The sequence below is a fragment of the Pyrus communis genome, chromosome 15, assembly GCF_963583255.1.
Source record: "Pyrus communis chromosome 15, drPyrComm1.1, whole genome shotgun sequence".
In the NCBI taxonomy this organism is placed as follows: Eukaryota; Viridiplantae; Streptophyta; class Magnoliopsida; order Rosales; family Rosaceae; genus Pyrus; species Pyrus communis.
The window spans coordinates 13,535,272-13,556,428 of NC_084817.1; positions in this window are offsets into that span (position 1 = coordinate 13,535,272).

Sequence of the window (21,157 nt, forward strand, 5' to 3'; positions counted from 1 at the left end):
ACTGAGGAATTTGAACTCAAATCCAGTTTGTTACACCATATTCCGAAGTTCCATGGCTTGTCTATGGAAGACCCCAACAAACACTTGAAGGAGTTCGAGGTGGTTTGTTCGAGCATGACCCCCGTCAATGTGGATGGGAGTATATTGAAGATGAAGGCCTTTCCATTTTCACTTATGGACAAGGCCAAAGATTGGCTCTACGAACTAGCCCCGGGAACTGTGACTTCGTGGGAGAGTATGAAGCGTGCTTTCTTGGAGAAATTCTTCCCTACTTCGAGAGTGATTCTCCTACGGAAGAAAATTAGTGGTATTCAACAGAATCATGGTGAGACATTCCCGGCTTATTATGAGCGCTTCAAGGGCCTTGTAGCTTCATGTCCTCAACATCAAATGAAGGAGGAACTTCTCCTTCAATATTTCTATGAGGGCCTCCTTCCTATCGAACGTCAAATGCTTGATGCATCAGCGGGAGGAGCATTGGTGGACAAAACACCAAGGGATGCCAAGATTCTCATAGCCAACCGAGCGCTCAACGCTCAACAATATGAAGGAGTGGGCCAAAGGGAAGCCCCACGGCAACAAAGTATAAATGAGGTGAGTGCTATTTCTGAAATTCAATCACAACTTGCTAATCTTAATTCTCTTGTTTCTCAGGTTGTGATTGGTCCAAAAGCACAAGAACACCAAGTTTCTGGCGTGTGCTCAATTCAAGGGCATCCATCCGACAAGTGCCCTCAACTAATCGAGAATGGTGGTTGGGAATCTGCCAATGCAATTGGTTTCCAAGGACAAAATCAAAACAACCCATACTCGAACACTTACAATGCCGGATGGAGGGACCATCCAAACTTCAAATGGAGGGAGCCACAACAAGCTGCCCAACAAGGAGGATTTAGGCCAAACCACCCTGGTTTTTATTCCAAGCCGTATGCACCCCAACAATCCCAACAACCTTCGGCATCATCTCATTCAGGTACGTCTTTGGAAAGTAATCAAGCTATGCAATTACTAACCTCTATTTCGCAGGGGTTGCAAAATCAAAACAACCGGATAGAAAATAACGAGAAGGAGATGATGGATATGAAGAAACAAATAGGGCAGATTTCTGAGTTCCTTGGACAGATTAGAGAGCAAGGAAAGCTTCCTAGCTCAACCACAGTCAATCCAAAGGGAGGATTCGAATCCGCCAAGGCCATCACCCTAAAGGGTGGAAAAGAAGTTGGGACCGAGCCAAACAATCCCAAATCTGCCCAGAAAGTAGATGAAGAGAAGACACAACCTGAGGCAGATCACCCTAACTCGGCCAAATCAGGTAATTTAAGTTCAAATTCATGTACTTCACGTCCTAATCTGCCCAATGTACCTTTTCCTCGCAGGTTCATGCAAGAAAAAAAGGAAGAAAGCGAGAAGGACATTCTTGAAACGTTCCGGAAGGTGCAAGTGAACATACCGCTTCTCGATGCAATCAAACAGGTTCCAAAGTATGCTAAATTCCTCAAGGACCTATGCAATACAAAGAGAAGGAGGACAAACAAAGAGGTAGTGAAGGTAAGCGAGAATGTGTCCGCTGTTTTGCAACGTAAACTGCCTACCAAGTGCAAAGACCCCGGTAGTTTCACGATTCCTTGTGTGATTGGACATAATCGTTTTGAACATGCCATGCTTGATTTAGGTGCATCCATAAATGTCATGCCTTATTCTATTTATGCATCTATGAATTTGGGTGAATTAAAACAAGATGGTGTAATTATACAATTGGCCGATCGTTCTAACGCGTATCCAAAAGGAGTTTTGGAAGATGTGCTTGTGCAGGTGAACCATTTAATTTTTCCAGCTGATTTCTACGTCCTAGACATGGAGGATTCAGCCCATTCTACATCTTTGCCGATTCTCCTTGGTAGGCCATTCATGAAGACGGCCCGAACAAAGATTGATGTATACAAAGGCACCTTGACAATGGAATTCGATGGGGAAGTGATTGATTTTAATATTTCTGAAACTATGAGATATCCCGTTGATGACCATTCTTGTTTTTCCATTGATGTTATCGATTCTTTGGCGCAGGTATACCTTGAAGAATTGAACGAGGACACCCTGGAAACAACCATCACTAAGGCCATAGAGCGCAAAAATGAAGGATTTGGGCCAATGCAAGGCCACGACAAGGAGGAGGAATTCTTTGCAATGGGTTCTAGTGAAGAAATAATTGAGGTTGTGGCAGCCCTTGAGTCATTGCCACAACAATATGGTAAGGTTCCACTCTCACTTTCCAATTCAGTTTCCACTAAGATGCTACCTTCTGTTGTTCAGGCACCATCGCTTGAACTTAAGCCGTTGCCGGACCATTTGAAGTATGTGTTTTTGGGAGAAAGCGAAACATTGCCCGTCATCATTTCATCAAGTCTCACGGCAATGGAGGAGGAGAAGCTTGTGAGGGTGCTGCGAGAGCACAAAACGGCCATAGGGTGGACTTTGGCCGACATTAAAGGAATAAGCCCTACCACATGCATGCACCGTATACTTCTTGAGGAGGGGGCTAAACCAACTCGAGAGGCTCAACGCCGTCTCAACCCTCCGATGATGGAAGTGGTGAAGAAAGAAATAATCAAGCTTTTGGATTGCGGAGTGATCTACCCTATCTCCGATAGCCGTTGGGTCTCTCCAGTTCAAGTCGTTCCCAAGAAGTCCGGAGTAACTGTTATCAAGAATGATGAGAATGAGCTCGTGCCTACACGCATTCAGACTGGATGGCGCGTATGTATCGATTACCGGAAGCTAAATGCCATGACTAGGAAAGATCACTTTCCTTTGCCATTCATCGACCAGATGCTCGAAAGGTTAGCCGGTCATGCTTTTTACTGTTTTCTTGATGGATACTCTGGATATAACCAAATTGTGATAGCCCCGGATGATCAAGAGAAGACCACATTCACATGTCCCTTTGGAACATTTGCTTATCGTCGCATGCCATTTGGCTTATGCAACGCACCGGCCACTTTCCAAAGGTGTATGGTAAGTATATTTTCCGATTTTGTTGAAAAGATCATTGAGGTTTTCATGGATGATTTCAGTGTATTTGGGAGTTCATTTGATAATTGCTTGGATAATCTGACCTTAATTTTGAAACGATGTGTTGAAACTAACCTTGTCTTGAATTGGGAGAAATGTCACTTTATGGTGAAACAAGGTATAGTTTTAGGACATATTATTTCAGAAAAAGGAATTGAAGTAGATAAATCGAAAATAGACCTTGTACGTCACTTACCCTCTCCTACTTCGGTTAGAGAGGTACGTTCGTTTCTTGGCCATGCAGGGTTCTATAGGCGTTTTATCAAAGACTTCTCCAAGATGTCCAACCCTCTTTGCCGATTGCTTCAAAAAGATGTGCCATTCAAGTTTGATGAAGAGTGTAATTCGGCATTTAACCAACTCAAGGAGAAGCTAGTCTCGGCCCCCATTATTGTACCTCCAGATTGGAGCCTTCCGTTCGAGCTCATGTGCGATGCATCCGACTATGCATTAGGAGCTGTTCTAGGACAAAGAAGAGACAAGCGGCCGCATGTCATATACTATGCCTCTCGGACTCTCAATGATGCCCAATTGAACTACTCCACGACGGAAAAAGAACTTCTAGCTGTGGTTTTTGCTTTAGATAAATTCCGTTCATATTTAATTGGTACTAAAGTAATCGTTTATTCTGATCATGCAGCTTTGAGGTACTTGCTCACGAAAAAGGAAGCAAAGCCGAGGCTTATCCGTTGGATTCTTCTTCTTCAAGAATTTGATATTGAAATCCGGGATAAGAAAGGAAGCGAGAATGTAGTGGCTGACCATTTAAGCCGAATGATCCACGAGGAGCATGAACATGCCGTACCTATCCCTGAAACTTTTCCCGATGAGCAGCTGCTATCCATTGAGGTAAGTGAACCATGGTATGCAGATTTAGTGAATTACTTGGTGGCTAAACAAATTCCAAATGAACTAAACAAGCACCAACGTGATAAGCTTAAAAATGATGCACGTTTCTATGTTTGGGATGACCCTTATTTGTGGAAGTATTGCTCAGATCAAATTGTACGTAAATGTGTGCATGATTCTGAATTTCACTCAATTCTAAGCTTTTGTCACACATATGCATGTGGTGGTCATTTTGGCACACAACGCACTGCCCTCAAGGTTCTAGAGTGTGGTTTTTATTGGCCGACTATATTTAGGGATGCTAGAACCTTTTGTATGTCTTGTGATCGTTGCCAACGAATGGGTAACATAGGTACCAAGGACCAAATGCCGCAAACCCCTGTCTTTAATGTTGAAATTTTTGATGTTTGGGGCATTGATTTTATGGGCCCTTTCCCTCCATCTTATGGTTTCACTTATATCTTGCTAGCCGTTGATTATGTTTCTAAATGGGTGGAAGCAAAAGCCACCCGTACTAACGATTCTAAGGTGGTTGCAGATTTCGTGAAAACTAACATTTTTGCTAGGTTTGGAATGCCGAGAGTAATCATAAGTGATGGAGGGTCTCACTTTTGCAATCGGACCATTGAGGCGTTGCTAAGAAAGTACCATGTCAACCATAAGGTCTCCACACCTTACCATCCTCAAACAAATGGCCAAGCCGAGGTGTCTAACCGAGAAATCAAACAAATTTTGGAGAAGACCGTTGGACCAACAAGGAGGGATTGGAGCTTACGTTTAGATGATGCACTGTGGGCATATCGTACGGCATACAAAACACCCATTGGGATGTCACCTTTTCAGCTCGTCTATGGTAAGCCATGTCATTTGCCCGTAGAGTTAGAGCACAAGGCACATTGGGCCGTGAAGATTTTCAACATGGACATAGATGCAGCGGGAGTTCATAGGAAGCTCCAATTGAATGAACTTGAGGAGATTCGGAATGAAGCCTATGAGAATGCCCGGATGTACAAAGCCAAGACCAAAGCATTCCATGATAAAATGATTCGAACCAAGACCTTCACAGTTGGGCAGAAAGTGTTACTTTTTAACTCTCGCCTACGTTTGTTTCCTGGTAAGTTGCGTTCTAAATGGATTGGCCCGTTTGTTGTTACTAATGTTTTCCCTCATGGTGCAGTGCAAATCAAAAGTTCAAGGACGCAGCAAGAATTCAAAGTGAATGGGCATCGATTGAAGCCCTATTACGAGATGTTTGAGGAGCATGTCGTGGAGGAGGTACCCCTCCATGCCGTGGAACCTAGTCAAGCTTAAACGGAGGTACCGTCCGGCTGCAAGACGTAAAAGAAAGCGCTTCGTGGGAGGCAACCCATGCATCCGAATAGAGAAGAACTTGGAAACCCCTTTAAGAGACTTATTTTTATTCCTTTCTTTTTCTTTACTGCCTTTACTTTGCTTTCTTTCTCGAATTTGTTTATTTGCTTGCTCTGTTGTGACTTTCTGCTTAAAACATTGAGGACAAAGTTTGATTTAAGTGTGGGGGGGGTAAACAATTTGTATTTGCATGAATTTCGTGGGATTTATTCACCTTTCACTTAGAATGTTGTTTCTTGATGTTTTAAGCGTTTTTAGAGTGTTTTAGTGTGTTTTATAGTGTCTTGGTATAAAACTCCGAAAATTTGATAAAAAAAAAAAATTTCTTTTCTTTGTTGCTATTTCGTTTCTGCCTTGTTAGGTTGTTTAGTTGTTATTGTTTGTTTGTTTATTAATTGTGTGAGTCTATGATTGTAACATTGAGAAAATGTTTGATTTATTGATAGGCACTGCTAAACAAAGAAAGATGGTGCTTCACAAAGGGTGTTTGCTTGAGGCCCCACTACGTGGCTTTACTCTTGAAGCGGAAGGCGTAGGAACAGAAGGCGTAGGAGCGGAAGGCGTAGGAACAGAAGGCATCGGAGCGGAAGGCATAGGAGCAGAAGGCATCGAAGATAGAGCATTCCAGGCCTCAATACTTGGCCAAGCGCTGGATGAGCCAGGAAAAAGGTGCCTCTGGAGGAAAGACGAAAACCTTTGACGGTCACTGTGAATCCGACCTTCAGACTCTTGCAGCTCATCAAGCTTCCTCTTCATGCCCGTCGAATAGTTGTTTGCAAGCACGTGCAAACTTCTATTCTCATACTTCAGCTGCTGGATCTCCTGCTTGAGACTTTCCACCTCTGCCATCAATGATTCCACCTGACGGGAGCGGGCAAGCAGGCGTTGGCCCATGTTGGACACAGAACTCGCACACTGAACACTAAGTGCGAGGGACTCTTGAACGGCCAACTCATCGGACCGTCCTGACAGCAGCCTACTATCTTTCGGAGTGAGGAGGTTCCTAGCTACTATTGTAGCTGTTGTGGCGTCCTGCATCACGGAGTCTTCACCTGTGAGAGGACCGTTAGAAGAAAAGAAAGAAGGGCGCCATACGTTACCTTGACGCGGCGCGCCCGCATCACTGCTAAGGCTCAATTCCAAGCTAAGGTTCGATGAGTTTGCCATTTTTCAAAAGTGTTCAAGGGGTGGATGGAGTTAATTCTCAAAGGGCCGGAGTCGATTTTTCAAGAATGGGATTTCTTCAGAGTGTATTTGTTGGGGTGATCGATAGCTCCATAAAAAGCCATGGCGACGCGTCCACCGATTCAGAGATCCGGATTTTCCTCCACAAATTTCGACGACGCATTCGCGGCTTTTCAGAAAACGCGTTCAGCTTTGTCAAAAGATATCTGACAAAGCTGATAACACGTGGAGGCCATCATCTCAATTACACGTCTTTAGCCGACAAGCGCAAAGTTCGGCGACGCTTTCTCTGCTTTTCAGAAGACGCGTGCAGCTTTGTCAAAAGGAGCCGCATCTGCACTACCACGCGTCGTTCAGAAAGCGAAGGGGCGCCTGCTCAGAAATCGAAGAGGCGTGTTCAGAGATCGAAGAGGCGCCACTATTTCAAAAAGCCAGATTTGCGGGATCAAAACGTTTGTCGACAAAGGTAAAAAATACCACCACTTGATATTATCTCTATATATGTCGACCTTCGTCTTTTATGGCAGGGCAAACCTGAAGAAAAATGCCCAACTCTCTCTCACCTCTGAGGGCGTACTCCCAGCAAAGCCTTTCGAAAGACTCAATTCTTTCTTCTTCCCCAAAGATGATACCAGATGCCTGGAGTACATATGACCCAGGAGGAAACAGCACAACAAATACATGTGCTGATTCATTCACCGCTTCTTCAAAAGCAAAGGTATCTCATATCATCAAGGTCAAAAGCAAAAGTATCTCATATCATGCTCTTTCCCTGTATTTTTCTTTGTCCTTGTTCTTACTCGCATGGCAAAGTAAAACAAGCAATCAGCCGGCACTTGGAGTCAGTCTTCCGTTCTGGAGCCAACTGCCTGGAATCTATTCCTGATTGCTTACCTAGCGTTGCTCTCGAGTAGTCATCTTCAACGGTTGATACACTTCCGGAGAAGGGACCACTTCTGCAAAGGGGAGCGAGTAAGGCAAGTGCAAATGATACATTGAAGCATGTGGAGACAAACATAGGCTGAGTTATCCTCCAACCCTTTTCAATACGAATTGGAAAGATTGAACAAAGAAACAGATAAAAGGGATAAGCTCAGACCTTCGGGGGAGACCAAAAGAACCATCCTGCTGCCCAGTTCAAGAAGTAGCACAAAGGAAAATCAACGATGGGCAGAAACCAGTTCAAGAGTAAGCCTGTGGAATCACAAAGATCAAAAGCCTCAATGCAATTACCAAGGAGAAGATGGAATTTACACTCTATAACCAGATTTGCGTCTCTAAACTCTTCTCTTTGTTAATTACATTATGCCATGTTTAGTATGTTTAAGTGCTTTTTGTGTATTTACTTATGCTTTGTGTGAATCTATGCTTAAAACATTGAAGACAATGTTTGATTTAAGTGTGGGGGGGGTAACTAAGTATATTTGATGCAAATTCGTGGGATTTATTCACCTATCACTTCACATGTTGTTTCTCACTGTTTTAAAACTGTTTTAGTGTGTTTTGTCTTAAAAATTCGAAAATCCCATAAAAATTTGAAAAAAATTGTTTTGAAAAACCCAAAAAGAGTTGTTTTAAAGTTGTTTTTGTGTGTGTGTTTGTGTCTTAGGATACCTTCCAACACAATAATAAGGATTTGGTTTGTAATTGCATGACTGTTAAAAAGAGTTATTAACATAGAGAAAAGTTTGATTTACTCTTGGTATATGCTTGGTTATGGTTATAATGTATGACTTCACATGCAATCATAAAAGAAAATTTAGTTTTTGTAACATGCCTGAAGGAAAGAACTCAAACAAATGCTACAACCCTGAGAGACTTGAGCCTATAACGTTCTTTGGAGAGTATAATCTGTGATTTCTTGTTTTCTAAAGTCGTTGCATGATCTCATTATTCTTTGCTTGGTTACTACTTAGAAGGCGTTTCATCATATAGTTCCAAATGCTAGAACTCATGCCCATTTCATTCAAAGCATGTTATTGATTTGCATAACACATATTCAAGATGAAGTTGTGTAGTTGCCACCATAGCCAAATAGCCTCACTTCCCATATTTCGTATATGTTGTAAGTTGTACCCCCGTTGAGCCGTGTTAGCCCATGTTCTTTGTTAACCCATTTTTTCCTCACCTAGCCTAGTTTAGGACAATCCCCATCCTTGTTCTTAAAAGATAGTGAGCATGACTTAATTGAATTCCTTTTGAGTTACATTATGAAAGAAAATAAGTGTGGGGGAGAGAATGTTTAAGTATTTATGTTTTGAGATTCAAAAAAAAAAAAAAGAAAAAAAAAAAAAAAAAAAAAAAAAAAAAAAAAAAAAGAATAAGTGATTGAAGAAAGGTTCCAAAACACCAATTCTGGGCGTAAATTGTCTAAATTCTCCCTTTTTTTGTTCAAAAGTTGAGTTTTCATTCAAAAGTGAATTCTAAGTTGATTCAAATGCTTTGCTCACTATTTCTTTAAGAACCTTTGTTTTCCATATCCCTTCTTTGTTATCCACATACCCCAAGCCCCGTTACAACCCTTGACTTCTATCTTGAGTGTTGTGTATTTCAATTTGTGGAGTTTGAACTTGGTATGAGCTTATGGTGTCACTGGTTCTCGCATCTAAGTAGTAGCATTCCATTCATGAGATCATATCTAAACATGCTTATTAACTCCAGAAATTGCTTCCTTTGAAATACATATATGTGGGTGTTCGTTTTTATGTTTACATCAATCTTCTCACATATAACTAGTTTAGGGTGTGTAGTCAGAAAATCTGAGTGAGAATCGAGTTCATATCTTGTAAGGAATTGAGCAAATTCTCTAAGGCATGTTACTACATTCAAAACATGGTTTTAAATGCTTAATTGTGAACTAGTATATGGTGACTATGATTAAGAATGTACTTAAGTGTGAAGATGACTAAAATCTGTGAGAATGATGATTTTTAACTTGTCATGTGCATTGGAAATCCCTAAGACGGTTGTTGGAAGGTTTAGGTTGTGTTTTACGTGTTTAGTGTCGTTTTGTTTATTTGTTTTTATTCTGTTTTGCTCGAGGACTAGCAAAAGCTAAGTGTGGGGGTATTTGATAGGAGCATATTCATGCGACTTAAATGGCTTGTTCTCGTGCATTTACGTTATGTTTCTCTTGTTATTTTAGTCCTTTATGCTTCTTTTGTGTGTTTTTAGGTTCTAAGGGCCTAGGGAGCAAGAAAGTGCATTTTGAGGCCATTTGGAGCATTTTTGGGCATGGATTGGATAGCTTATCCATGGAGCCAAGAGGATGGACGAATTTGAAGGCCTTGTATGCACTTGAAGACACAAAACAATGGCCCTAACCCAATTACATTCACCTTGCCTTGGGCTTAACACAAACACCATTCCTTGCCATGCAAGGGGGAGCAATTTGGGTCCATTTCATGTACTTAAACTCTAGCCCAATCCACAATCACTTCAAAGCCATGCAAAACCTTTCAACACCCTTTAATCTTCCCCCTTTAAGTTATGATTTTATTTCCTAACCCTACATGCATTATTTATTAGTATCTTTACAAGACATTATCATTGCATAACATTCCATTTCCACCTCTTTCCCACCTAATTCACATGCCTTCATTCATTCTTTATTCCACTTACACTCATCATCACACACCTTAGCAATCAACACATGTAATCACATGCATCACAACCACAAAGAACCATCCCCAAAACACTTTGCCGTGAGTTCCCACTCCCATTTCCAGCTTTTCATAACTTTTCCTAGTTGTTTTATTACATACATTCCCCCTTCATTATTCCAAACACATGCACCCATAATCATTCATCCCCTCCTAGCTGCAATATTCCCTCTTTTGTTCCCCCATTTCACCTATAAATAAGCATCCAACACTCCTCAAAATTCACTTACTCTTCCATACACATCTCATATCTCATTCACACACAACACCCCTCAAACACTTCCATTCTTTCCCTAACCGTGAGTTTCCCTTTCTCCTTCATTCTTCCATCTCCAACCACTCCCTACTCCATTCCACATACACCTAAAGCCCTTAAGCTCACCTTAGATCTTGTGCTACAACAACGAGGAAGAAAAGAGTGCTTAAACGTTCATACAATTCAAGTTTGAGTTGTTGGAATGTTTAGGTGTTTCTTTGATTTCAAAGTTTAAATTTAATTCTCTTTGTTTTGTACGTATGAGAAGGGAAGAGAAGAGTGCCTAAACGTTCATACAATTCACGTTTGAGTTGTTGGAATGTTTAGGTGTTTCTTTGATTTCAAAGTTATGAGGAACTAAACCCCCCTTTAGCTAGGGGGTGATTCAAAATACATGTTTATGCTTGCATTATGAATTGATTACTTTTGGTTGGAATTTCATAAGTTGTGGATTCAATTTGTTTAACCATTTGAATGAATATAACGCTAGAATATAAGTGAGTTTCACCTAATAGTTACGAACTTATATTCACAAGTAGTGGAGGTTGCTTATAAACAATCGCGTTAAACGAATTCTTGGCATAAGTTTCATGCGTAATCCATAGTAACGAATGCCTCGTCAATGTTTATGATTTCCGTTGAACTTAATGATCTTTGTTGAATGTCTCTATCATGCGTATTCCATAGTTAGGGACTTTGATTAAGAATAATTTGGTTGTAATGCGTATTCCATTCAATCCAACGAATCTAGGGAAATCTGAAAGTTAATTTAAACGGACCTAATTAACTTGGAGCATTGAGTTTCATAATTTATCGAAAGACCAACCGAAAATCAATCTTGTATGCAAGTGTAACAAGTGTGGAGGAAAACCCCTTAGCTATTCCATCATCCATATTTTTATCACATTCATATTTACATTTTGCCTTTAATTATATTCTGTCTTTTTAATTTAATATCGTCCAACCACAATTCCCCCCCTATTTTGTTAAGTCTTAATCATTCGTATTTGTTTTATTTTTGTATCTTTAAGCTTTTGGAGTCATAAACAATTGCAAATTCGTCTAAATCAAGTTCTAGCTTCTATTTGAGTCAATTTGATTGTTTTAGACAATTTGAGTTTTTCAAAGCCTTTCTGAGTCATAGTAATCTTGTTAAGAGTATTTTAATTTAGTTTTTATGTTTTTAAGTCAATTTAGAAGGTTTTAGCAAGCCCTCCTAATCCCCGGTCTAGAACGATCCCTCACTTATCCATTCTACTACAATTGTCAAACGAGGGTTTAATTTGAGTGTCAAGTAAAATCTCGCATCAAGGGATGGTGGGAATTTGGATGGAAAGCTGCGGCAAGGCTGGATGTGTTTGTGAATAAAGGCTGATTGTGTAGAAGGGGGAATTAGCTTCCTAAGGGTGCGGCACAAGAGTATATATAAGGAAGAAAAGACCTAAAGGTTTTATTACTTGGTTTAGGAAAGGAATTAATTCTAAATCTTTGAAGAATAGGAAACACAAAATCAGAAATTGAAAGAAATAGGAATGTGACTTGCGGCAAAGGTTAGAGAGAAAGGGAATGTCTTTTATTTCTGAATTTAGGCAAGGATTTAGGAATATAAAAGGGTATGTGAGTTATGGCTGAAATAGGTATGAGAAAGGAAGGTGTTTAAGTGTTTAAAATAGGGAACAAAGCCCTTCCTTGCACGGCAAGGAAGGGAGACACAAGGAAACACACGGCATTGTCCTAAGGTTGCAAGGGATGTTGTTTTTGTGACCTAGAATAGGTAGGAGCCTTTGATCTTGCTGAAATATGGAGTCTTTAAGGATTAGGAAAGATTAAACCAAAATAGGAAACCTTGGCTTAACTTTCCTACTTCAAGTAGGAAACCTTCTTTGACTAGGATTCCTCATTTGATTAGGAATCCTCTTGTGATTAGGAATCCTCTTGTGATTAGGAATCCTAACTTCATTAGGTCTTCAATTTCGTCCATTCCTTTTGCTCCAAACATAAGCTATCCATTCCAAGTCCAATTTTGCTCCAAAATGCTCCAAAATGCATCTTTTTGCTTCCTTAGCCATATGAACCTAAAAACACACGAAAATGGCTTAAACTACTAAAACAACTATGAATTAACAATATAAATGCACGAAAATAAGCTAAGTAAGTCGCCTAAATATGCTCCTATCAAGTTTCATAACTTATTGAATTGATAACTGGATATTGATTTACGTTGCATATATTTCATGTGTGGAGAAGAACCCCTTAGCTATTCCATCATCCATTGGTTCATCACAAATTATCTTACAATCTGTTTTCTTTAAAATCAGTCCATTAAATTTAATTTCGTCCAAACACAATCCCCCTATATTTTGTTAAGTCTTAGTCTTTATAATCTGTCTTATTTTGTGTTTTTAAGTATTTTGAGTCACAAGCACTTTCAAATTCGTCCAAATCAAGTTTTAGTTTCTGTTTGAGTCAATTTGATTGTTTTAGGCAGTTTTGAGTGTTCCAAATCTGTTTTGAGTCATAGTAGTATAGTTAGAGTCTTTAAGTTTAGTTTTTGTGTTTTTGAGTCAATTTATATTAGATTAGCACCCCTAGTTAATCCCCGGTTAGAACGATCCCTACTTACATCATTACTACAATTGTCACAAATAGGGTTGAATTTGTGTGTCACTTTCGTAACCATCAACTCAATTCTAGACATAACAAGTTATTTGGACGAATTTTAACTAACTTAGACTCAAAACATTAAATTGGACAGATTCAAACACTTTTCTAAATAATCTAACACACTTAATAAAAGGGGAAATTGATTTGGACGAAATTAATTAAATTAATCAGATTGCAAACTAAACAGATTAGACACTAAATTAGGTGAATTGAATGGGTAAAAGGCTAGTTAGAGGGTCCTTCTCCACACATGCACATATGTAACACAAATTGATTTCCTGATTTTATCCCTTTAAACCATAAATGACAATTGAAGGGAAATCTATGAGATTGATGTGGGATTTCTAGTGATTAGCATGCATATACAATTCAAAATTTATAAACGAAAGCAACGGAAGCATGTCATACATTTTATCAAAGCTATAGTCATGCAAATCCCCTTCAAGATGCATAGGTTTATATAAGATGCATCAAAACAAAATTTATAAGAAGAACAAACTAGAGGTTTAGTTTTATACCTCTTGATCTAGATCTTAGACCAAGGATGGACCACCTCCAAGATCTTTGCTCCTCAAACTCCTTGAGCCTAGCCTCCCTCCTTGCTTCCTCCACTTTGTATAGTAAGTGCTCCTAGGTTCTCTTCAAGTTTCCAAAGATATGAAAACCTCTAAAGATCCTCACCCACTTTGTAATGAGAAAGATGAAGGAATAACCAAAAGGGTGTATAGATGATTAGTTAAATCACCCCCTTGGTGGCCGGCCCTTTGTGTTCAGGAGAGAGAGCTTTTCTTTTTCTCTTTTGTTGTTTTAGAACACATCAAAACCCTAATGAACTTTGTGTTATAAAGTTCCTTTTATAGACAAAAGAAACAAGTCAACATTTTAACCCATCTCTCCCTTGGTGGCCGGCCATATGTGTTTGGTTTGGGCTTTGGGCTTTTAATTATTTCAAGTCATCCAATGCTTGAATAAAAGCCCAATGGGTTTTGGCCCAATGGGCCTAATTAAACCCGAACGTTTCTTTAAGCCCAAAACGATCTTTATCGCTTTTATGATTTCTTTAGACTTTCTAAATTAATCAAAACACTTAATTAATCCAATTAATTATTTCCTTCATCCATTAGTTACTCACTACAAGAGTGTATTGGTGAACAATCTTTTAGGTTCTAATTAGCAAGACAGTGAGGTGATTGGCACCAATCCAATTGATTATCCAATCACTTAGTGAATTAAAACTTACTTTTAATTCACCTTCCTTTTGATGACTACATTTAATCATCTAGAAGAACTCACAAGCCATGAGTGACATCTAACCATATATCATGGCTACCCAAGCTAATGTAGAAGTTATTCGGAGAACCTATTCAGTTAGAATTACAATGTAATTCGATCCTTCTCTAAAACAATACTCTCAATCACATTACTAGGGTATGGATTTATAATGTCAAACCCCTAATGTGATTATTCCTTCTTATATGATTCATTTGAGACGTATAGGAACGCTTTCCTTTATTACGCTCGATACTTCGGCCGAAGATTCCCGAATCATATCTTAGAGTATTCATCCTTTCTTATCGAGGATTAGAGATTCCTTGTTGCGCATTCACTTGCCTTCATGGCTAAGTGGCTTAACCCCAACGATGCCTTGGACACTCGCGAACGGAATGACTTTAACATAATCAAAGATTAAGTACTTAACCACAAGACAACGACGATGCCTCAGGTCAAAGGATTACTTACATTATTCCAACCATTAGAGTTACTTGCTTGACATGTGAGTAGACCTCCATGCAAGTACTCTCGTTCGATTGTGTTCAGTGAACTCATTCCCTTAATGAGCACCTACATACTTGTCTTAGTGTCGCTACACGAATGGGATGAGACTTTCCATCCTTCCAATTGAAGCGGACATAGTATGTACCGGTCTATGGATTGTCAGTATCCCTCCGACAATCCTATGACCAGGAACCTTTTTGGACATGATGGTTATGAGAAGAAGGTCTCTGTAATCTAACATCATTAGGTTACTTCTTCCATCGATCCATTGTCCATGGATTCACTATTTAGGACATATTTTGTTTATTGAGATAGTCCTAATTAGTATCTTTGCCTTCCGATGTATAAGAGTCATATATACATCAATTCATTATCCTGAAAGGTTTCTTCCAAAGATTGACTTTCAGGGCATATTTCCAACAATCTCCCACTTGCACTAAAGTCAATCACTAGTGTATCTTATACATGCTAGTTGAGTGAGCTTATGCTCGTAGGTTAACTTGGTTATGTATTAGTCACCTTTTAATTTAAAAGGGATTTACTTATCAAATGTTTCTAAAACATTTTGATGATGTCTCTTTCTTGTGTTCGAATACTTTGATGAGACCTTGATTCCATGGCTTGAGCTATCGCCCCATTACGTCGTAGTATCCTACTAACGACCTTATGGTTTGGATTCAATCATTGGTTCTAAAAGAACCCCTTCCTTTCAAAACACCTTTTGAAGCAGTTTCTAAAACAATATATCGACATATATTTTGTTTGTATACTTTATACAAACTTTGCTCCAACCTTGAGACCATTGTAGTACGATACTAACAATACATTCATATGATTAGTACTTCATCCATTATGAAGTTCCATTTGTTAAAATGGGTTATTTTCACTTTGGTTCGTAACCTAAGTGAATGCACGCTTCCAGAGTCCCACTCTGATGTTCCTTTCTTAAGGGCAATAATACTCTATCAGTTGCTTTGGTTCTGATCCTGGGATATAGTAATATTTTAAAGTGATAACCCATGGTTTTTCACTTTTGGATATCTACTCACAAGTCCATACATGTGTCCCTTTTGTGATTTTATGACACATTCATTATAAGGGATATGAAAATGATTTTCTATCATATAGGAAAATGCTTTCTTAAATCTTCATTTTATGATTTGAACCATGAGGTGACGAATTTGGATTGTCTTGTTGTTAAACTATATGTTGTGACTCATTTTGAAACTATTCCCTTTTGTTTCATCAACTTGTCCATATGCTTTGTTATTAGCTTGTTCTCATAAAAGAGAATGATGGACAACTTCCAACATATAACCATTTTATGCTAGGTTGACGAAACCAACATTCAAAGACTATTCTTTAGAATGTTACACAACATAGAATTTAACGTTTTGAAGAGCTTGAGTCTTTTAACAATTAAAATTACAAACTCTTAATAATAGTCAAATACTATTATTATTTAGACAACTATAAACCAATCATATTCAAGCTTATATCCATTTTTACACCTCCCACTATTTCTCATGACTTTAATGAGAAATAATTTCATACATTCAAAAATGTATAAACGTGGAATATACGGGTAGAGGACATTGTGTAGTAGCTTTAAAACCTTTCAAGCTCATTTGTTTCAACCTTCATTAAGTTGATGCCTTGTTATTAAGTGATTTAAAATCTTTAAACTTTTTATAGATTTAGACACTTCTTTCTTGGTTTTAATCACTAACACACTTAACATTTTAAAAACAATTTTAAGAATGCCCAATTAGTTGTTCAAAACTACTTAATTGAATCAAGAGTGACCTTGATTATTGTGGTTTAAGTGATAACCATATAAGAAACTTTTTTCTTATTACTTATATCATTATAATGTGATATAATTCTTGTATCTCAACTAGGATACAACAAGACAATATTCAATTCATAACACTACTTTAAGGAAATAATATATTAGAAGGCATTCTTCACATTACATTAATATGATAATTCAAACATTCATAATGTTTAATACAAAAGACATTAGCTCTATACTTTTAGAGACTAATTAAAATACCTTCATACATTTAGGCAATATTAGTGATCATCCATCATATGAAGCCACATAATAAGTTCTTAACAAAATAAGAGATTAAAGACAATCTTTAAATGCCTAACAAACTTCCAAAGTAGTAAGCAAAAACATGGTGATCGAACCCTTCTCCACTTTTCCTTTGCTTGTTCTTCTTCTACTTGGCTTCTCCACCTATATACAATTATACAAGTGATTAGCCTTTTATATCAAATATAAATATTTAGAAGATTTAACATTTAGAATTGAAGATAAGAACATAAACCATACCTTTTGGTTTGTCCTTAAGAGTTGCAAGGTAAAACCTGCAATTCCTCCTCCAATGCCCCTCCTTTCCACAGTGGTGGCAAGTCCCCTTGGGCTCCATTTCCTTTTTCTTTTTATTCACTCCTCCTTTCGGCTTAGGAGTGGGAGACTTTATCTCCTTCCCCTTTCCTTTGCCATACAGCTTAGGATTAGAAGAGGATGGCTTGTTGTAGGCTACTGCAACAGTCCCTACAACGTTCTCTTTCATAGTCTTCTCAGCAGTTACTAACATATTTAGTAACTCAGAGAGAGTATGATCCATCTTATTCATGTTGTAGTTCATTACGAACTGCGAAAATGAATCAGGAAGAGAAGCCAATATAAAGTCCTGGGCCAATTTCCCGTCAAGTGGAGTACCTAGGTTCTCCAGTTGTTCTATGAATCCTATCATCTTCAGTACATGTTGATGCACTGGAGCCCCTTTGACCATCTTGGTCTTCACAAGTTCACAAACAGTGTTAAAGCGACGGTTGCGCGTCCCTTCACCATATAACTCCGTAAGATGGAGTATTATGGAAAATGCACTGTCCATGCCCTCGTGCTATCTCTGTAGCTCCTCATTCATGGAAGCCAACAGATAGCACTTGGCTTGTGTATCATCCTCAACGTGCTTGTCATACTTAGCACGTTCATCCTCTATGGCCTCAGGGCCAAGAGGTATGTCAGGAAGAGGCTTGTCAAGTACGTAAATGATCTTCTCCAATGTTAGGAGAATCTTGACATTACGATACCAGGTTGGGAAATTATGCCCCTCTAGGCAATGTTTGTCGAGTATTTTCGCGAACGTGCTTCCAACCATATCTAAATACATAAACAATAAAATAAATTAGTTTGATTGTTGATTAAGTCACACGATTCGGGTCTTTAAACCGAATGACACCACCCACCATTTTTGGCAAATTCCATATCCCTCAAAATGGAATCCGGGAGATTTCAAAGAAAACTCCTAGCGGGTTATGGGAGACTCACCATTACCAAGCCCACCTCAGAATTATATCATGTTGGTTAGCAAAAATAATGATGAGAGAATAACACTTTAGTCATTTACAACTCTTGTAATTACCCATCTAGTTTGGCCTCTAGAGAATGAATGCCTCAGAATTATATCATGTTGGCACCATTGCACTTAGTTAAGTTATTCCCACCATGCTTAGTTTATGTAGAGGTTCAAGCACAACCTCAGAATTATATCATGTTGGTCATACTTATTGTCTACACTCACCTCATCATATGTTTATGGACTCCTCCTGAATGTAAGCACATACTTTGTACCTCCCCATTATAGGGTGAAGCTGGTGCATGAGTCACAAACGATTGGAGCCCACCACAGTGGAAGGCCTACGAAGAAATGTTCAAAACATCTCTCGTTTATCAACTTAATATTCTTTGTTGGTTGAGGGATTTTAAGGTCTCGTCAATTTTATTTATTTAAACATATTCAAATAAATTGTCCTATTACAACTACTAGTCCAAAGTTAATGAAATTAGTAGCATATGATATCCCCACTATTCGTTTTCATAAAACAAATCAATATCAAAACATTTTTCAAAATATTGGAGATATATATAACTACTAATTGAAATCATTATAGTTTAGTAGCGTATGATACTCCCACTACTTGTTTTGAGAAAAACAAATTAATATCAAAAACGAATTTTTCAAATATTGGAAGTAACTACTACTACTACGGTTTTTGCAATCCTTTGAAATTGGACTTTATAGTTATCTTAGGCTCTTGGATGACCATGGACTTATTGGGTTATTGCAACAACGAGCCAACATTGTTGAATATGATCTCGGGGAGGTTGTGTCATTTTAATTACGTGCTTTTCGATCCAATTAAAACATTTTCATTGAGCCATTAGAAATGAAAGACAATCATTCATTGCTTATTAGGGCGTTGGACCCATTTAATCTTTAATCTCATGTCAAAACCCTCTTTTAGTTTTGTCTCCTTACCAATAGTTAAAGAAACTCTAGTCTAGCACTAGAGGGAATCAACTAACTAAAGAGATTAAGAAGTAATAAGAATTACAAACCGATTTGTACAAATTCCTACAAATTACACATACTAAGAGGAGAGATAGATTAATGTCGAAACGTGACAAGGTCCAATTGAAACAGTAATTAAAACACATTCCCAAGGTTCAAACAATTTGATTTTAGCGCCTTAACTCATAGCTCAATTATCGTTTAAGGCATAAGTCCATAGTCACCCATTTTCTAACTACTTAATCACATTAAATAATTAAATGGAATGCAACATAATCAATTAGATTTAGTGCATATGGGCATAATTAAATGATGAATTTAAACTTTAAACAAAATTAAAATCAAACATTTCAATTTTTAAATAGTAGGGGTCTAAATGCAAATATGAAAAAATTAGGGGTCAAACCATAAATACTAAAAGTAATACCAAACTTTTCATGATTACAAAAGGACCCTCAAGTGGGAAAACCACTTGAGTTGGCCGGCCAAATGAAGGGGGAAGTGGGTAGGTCTCACCCACCTTGCATTATTTCAACATAAAGAAGAAGAAAAATATATCTTGTTTGCCACTTAGTTTTGCTTTAAGGACTTTAGGGAAAATGGTGATGGAAATATATATCTAGACAAGTCTAGGTATTAATTTAAATTTTGGTGTAGGCTATGGATGGTATGTACATCATCCATAACCACAAAACAATGCATGTAAAACCATTTTCACCAAAAACCAAACCATGAACACCAAGAACAAAACCATGAACATATTTTTCAAGATTTGTATGTTCTTGGTGATTTTTCAAACCCAAAAAACAAAAGTGACAAGATCACTACTTTCTAGCTTCAAAGTGTGTGTGTGAGGTTCAAAACAAAACACAAACACTAACAAAAAAATCCCCATTTAGCCGAACCCCCTTTAAGGAATAAAACCCCAAAATTTTTGTTTCTAAACCCTCTTTTCATTCATGCATCCAAAACATTTTTGCATACATATCTTTCTCAACTATTGATACACCTTTTTCAACATTTGAAAAGACAAAAGATAAACATATTTTGAATGAAAAACAATTTAAACTCAAACTTCATTCATGCATCAAAAACACTTTTCTTGCATATCCTTTTCAACTTTTGATTTACAATTTTTCAACACTTTGAAAACACAAAAGATAAACATATTTTGAATGAAGCAATAATATGACATACATAAAATTAAAACCCATATGCATAAAATCTAAAAGGACACATCATACATAAACCTTTGGCTCTGATACCACTTGAAGGGAAATCTATGAGATTCATGTGGGATTTCTAGTGACTAGCATGCATATACAATTCAAAATTTATATACGAAAGCAACGGAAGCATGTCATACATTTTATCAAAGCTATAGTCATACAAATCCCCTTCAAGATGCATAGGTTTATATAAGATGCATCAAAACAAAATTTATAAGAAGAACAAACTAGAGGTTTAGTTTTATACCTCTTGATCTAGATCTTAGACCAAGGATGGACCACCTCCAAGATCTTTGCTCCTCAAACTCCTTGAGCCTAGCCTCCCTCCTTGCTTCCTCCACTTTGTATAGTAAGTGCTCCTAGGTTCTCTTCAAGTTTCCAAAGATATGAAAACCTCTAAAGATCCTCACCCACTTTGTAATGAGAAAGATGAAGGAATAACCAAAAGGGTGTATAGATGATTAGTTAAATCACCCCCTTGGTGGCCGGCCCTTTGTGTTCAGGAGAGAGAGCTTTTCTTTTTCTCTTTTGTTGTTTTAGAACACATCAAAACCCTAATGAACTTTGTGTTATAAAGTTCCTTTTATAGACAAAAGAAACAAGTCAACATTTTAACCCATCTCTCCCTTGGTGGCCGGCCATATGTGTTTGGTTTGGGCTTTGGGCTTTTAATTATTTCAAGTCATCCAATGCTTGAATAAAAGCCCAATGGGTTTTGGCCCAATG